Here is a 4,675-nt window from a genome sequence, read left to right on the forward strand (position 1 = left end):
GTTCTACTTTGTATTTTTAAATGGTTTCTTTTATGAGGTTTTTTCATAGTTTAGCTTTTCCTCCTCCCTTTTTTCTTAGTTTCTTTTTTCTTCTTTTACATTCTATTTTTCTTTTTTTAATCTCTTATTTTTGCCGTTTATTTTTTCTTCTCTTTCTTTGTTTGTTCTTTCCAGTAACTATCCTCCAATTTTAGTGTATGTGCTGCCAAAACGAGCACTCAAGTGACTATTCTCTATGACTAGTAATTCCCTTTTACTCCTCAGTTGGACTCCTTATTTTGCTTTTCTCTCCTCCCTTTCATACCTTATCACCTCATATTTCAAATTTTGCATTTTTTCATGCTCTAGTTTTCCACCCCCTCTAACTTTATTAGTTAGTATAACTGCTAAGCTTTATAACTCTTCAGGTAAATGATTACATTGCACCCTTGCTGCTGAATAATGTACTATTGTTGGTAGAGGTAAAGTTGTTCCATTTAGTAGACATACACTGTTGGTCAAAGGTATGTTGTTATTTGACTTGTCATAATGTACATATTATACCAATAGAATTTTTTTTCTGTGGAGAAGCATGATTCTTTTTTGGACACTAAGTTTTGTCAATACTCTGTTTGTATTCAATGCTATACTTGTTAGTTTGATTACTATAGCCAAGGTGACATAGCTGATTCCTAGACTGCCATGGGGTCACTAATAACATTGCAGCTCATTCTGGGAGAACTGGGTACTGGACCAGCATCTGCCCAGCATCCTCCCATCAGGTAAATGGAGGTGGTTGGAGCTGGGGACAGAGGTGAAGGCCAATAGTCAGCAACACTGAGGACACCACTGTAAAGCAGACATTAACTAAAGACAAAATTTTGCACTATACTAAATCCATAAGACTGAACACAAAACAAATAAACCAAAATAGAAACACAAAAAGACAAGTCAATAAAATGTCTCCAAATACTCTCAACTCCCCCAAAGCTGTTCCACTGGGCTTTGAGGGGGAGGAAACCAAAAGCTTAATGCCCTAATTATTCACAATTTTATTAGGGGAGATAACAAAAATAATTCAATAAGGCAAGTAGCAAGCATATAGAAGATGTTAGAAGATAGTAGGACCAATTAGACTAAATTATTAGAAAATCTAAAGAAGGTGGAGGCAGGGAACAGGAAGGGAGGGATGGGAGAAAAAAAAGGAATTGGGATGTTGTATATGTGTCAATTCTATACAATGAATGCAAACATTATGCGCTGCCAATATATACTCATAAAAACTAAACACTAAAAAAAAAAAAAGGAAAAGAAAGAAGTGCTCTTCAAGTCACCATAGTCTCTAACCCTCTCCTTTGGTCGTTTTGCCATCACTCCAGCCAAGTTCATAAGTTGTGTTTGTGATCCACGCTTAAGAACTTCATTGTCCATAGAGCATCCCATTTCCACATCGTCCTTCTCAGCCCTCCACACCAATACACACATGTGCACATCACTTGTGGCCATTGTTATCCACTATGACACAGGAAGTTTTCAGATTATGCCACCTTATTTTATATGAATTCCATCTTTTCTCTAAAATGCTTTACCTCAACTACCTGCCTGTTTAGCAAAACCAATTCATCACTCAGGTGAAGCCAAGAATACTCTTCACTAGCCTTCCTTCCCCTTCTGCATCAACAGCATTAAGAAGAAAAGGTAATGCTTTGCTTTAAAATCATCTGTGGCGTGTATGTGCTTGTGTGCCACCCTTCCTGTCAGACACGTTTTCTGAAGGCAGGACCTGTGGTCCCTGTCTTTGTATCTCCAGCGCCCACTGTAGTGCTTGCTAAAAGTCAGATAAACAGTGAATACTTGACAAATATACAAATAATCAATTCTCTCTGCAGAGGGCGACTATCTGGAGAGGGCAAGAAGAATAAATGATTTATGTTCTGAAATCCTCAGAAAGAGGAAGGTACACAAAACTTTACTTCAATGCATTCTCGTCAGTATACAACTTATATTTTCTATATACATAGAGGAATTTTTTAAACACCAATTTTGAAAGTGTAGCTCAGCTAGATATTAAGAGTAGGCAGATATTTAAACATCTGACCATTAAGTTGAGAAAAAAGCTTAACTTTTTTTACCTATTTATATATACTTTTTCTTAATCAAATTTTGGCCACATCTAGAAAACCCAGATGGCTGTATCCTCATGAATAACTTTTTAACCATTTATGGCAATTCAGAAAACTGCATCTGGGACTTCTTATATGTTTCCCCTAAAAATCACCACTTCTGCCAAAAACATCTATAAAGAAAGCCCTCAAAAGGCTTGGGTAACAAAGCGTCTGGGAATGTGTTTGGCCTATGTTCAACAGGACATTATATGTTTTCTTGTATAAATCATGTCCTGGAAAATGGAATGTCTTTATTTAAAATACAAACTTCACCATCTAGTACCATGAAGGTAGTTCCATGAAAAACATTTCAAGGTTCTTTCATATTTGTAGTTTTTAAACATGTTTTTATGCTTCATATTATAGTAAGTTTTACTGGAACTCATTTTATGCCTTCTTCTGGATTTTCTTTTAAAAAATATTCTGAGGAAATTTTCTATTTTCAATTCAAACAAAATTTTTAAAAGCAGTAACTAAATTTTAAAAGATAAGTTAAAGAGCCTTTAAAGATACAGATATGGACCAACAGATAGACCAAATGATTTTCAGAATGCTAGAACTGTATTTCTACTTCTTATAAAAACTTACTTTTCTTTGCATACCTTAAAATTCATCACTATTTTGAATAAAATAAGGTCTTGTATTTTCTATTTTAATTCACTCAATCATTTTCAGTTCAGCAGAAATTTATCTCAAATATAGTGGCAGAAAACAAGTGAAAAAAGAAAAGTATCTTCATATATATATAAATTAAAACATCTTTTAATAGTTCAGCTATAGTCTAGGTTTATTCAGGTGTGTATTTGCTTTTTGATAGCATTTCCATGGAAATCCTGATGTTTTCTCAAGTTCAGAGTCTAGTTACTGAGAGATGATTCTTATCTGGTTTACATACTAGAGTATTAAGTTTGTTTTAAGCTAGTATATTGTAGAGATGCATAATGATCATATTCATCATAAGGAATTTGTACCTATGCATGATATATCTTTCTTTTTTTCCCATTCCCCACCTTTTAACCCCTGTTTCCCTTTTATTTATTTAGTATTTAGTACAGCTTTTACAAAAGCTTTGTTTTCATTTTACCTTCTTTTCCCTTTTTCTCTTGTGCCTTCCTTCCTTCACCTCTTCCCCTCTCTTGTACCTCTTCTCATTTGAACATTTTCTTCCCATTTGTCAATACCAATTATACATTTTGGTTCTTATTTATAGTTCTGGTTTCTTACACCAGAGAAACAATGTGTGAAACATGTGTGTTCAATTTATTTCACTTAAGAGCATGCTCACAAGGTGCATCCATTTAGCTAGAAATGTCTAAAGCATATCTTTCTTTATGGCAGAGTAGTACCCCATTGAATTAAAAAATCCTCTTTATCCATTCAACTGATGGGCATTTGAGCTGTTTCCAAGATTTATCTATTACAAACTGCGCCCCTATAAGCAACAGTGTGCATATATTGCTACAGTATGATGCTTTTAATTCTTGTGGGAAGATAGCAAAAAAGAGGTAGAGCTGGGTTACGTGAAACCTCTAGTTCTAGCTTTGAGGAATCTCCACAGTGATTTCCTCAGTGCTTGCACCAGTCTGACTCCCCCCAACAGTGGAGCAGGGTTCCTTTTCCCTCAGAGCTCCACCAGCACTTGTTATTGGTTGGTTTCTTCATAAGATCCATTCTTTCTGGAGTAAGGTTATTTCTGTCTTTCAAATGACTAAGGATGTTGAATCTCTTAATATGCTTATTTGCTATTTTTACTTCTCCATCTGAGAAGTTCCTATTTATTTCATAAGTCCATTTTTTTATTAATTCTTTAAATTTGGGTGTGTCTGATTTTGTTGTTAGTTCTTTATATACTCTAGATATTAGTTCTTTGTCACATGACAGTTATTTTTCTTACTCTGTGGGCTCTCTCTCTCTCTCTCTCTCTCTCTCTGGCATCTGGCAGAACTGGGGGTTGAACTCAGGCCCTTGTGCTTCCCAGGGAAGCTCTTATTCTATTGAGCCATCTCCCTGGCCCAGTGGGTTGTCTCTTGACTCTGTTGGTGTTTTTCGCTGTGCAAAAATGTTTTTAATGAGATTTCAGTTGTTGATTCTTTGTGATATTTCCTGTGAAATCAGGTTTTTGTTCATAAAGTCTTTGCCTCACCAATGTCTTAAAGATTTATATCTTTTCTATCTTCCAGGAGAGCTAGTATTTCTGTTTTAATATTTAGATATTGGATCCACTCTGATTTAAGTCTAGTGTATGGAGAAAGATATGGGTCTAGTTTTAATCTTTGACATGTGAGAAACCAGTTTTCTCGGCATAATTTATTCAAGAGCTGTCATTCTTACAGTGAATGTGTTTGATTCATTAGTCAAAGATCAGGTGGCTGTGTGTGTTTGGAGTTGCATACGCCTCTTCTATTCTTTTCCACTGATCCTTGGGACTGTTTTTTTTGCCACTACCATGCTGTTTTTATCACTGTAGCTTTATAGTACACTTTCAAGTCAGGGGTTGTAATGCTCCTTGCCTTGCCTTTGTTATCCAGAAT

The sequence above is a fragment of the Octodon degus genome, unplaced genomic scaffold (genome assembly GCF_000260255.1).
Source record: "Octodon degus isolate 3935 unplaced genomic scaffold, OctDeg1.0 scaffold00070, whole genome shotgun sequence".
In the NCBI taxonomy this organism is placed as follows: domain Eukaryota; kingdom Metazoa; phylum Chordata; class Mammalia; order Rodentia; family Octodontidae; genus Octodon; species Octodon degus.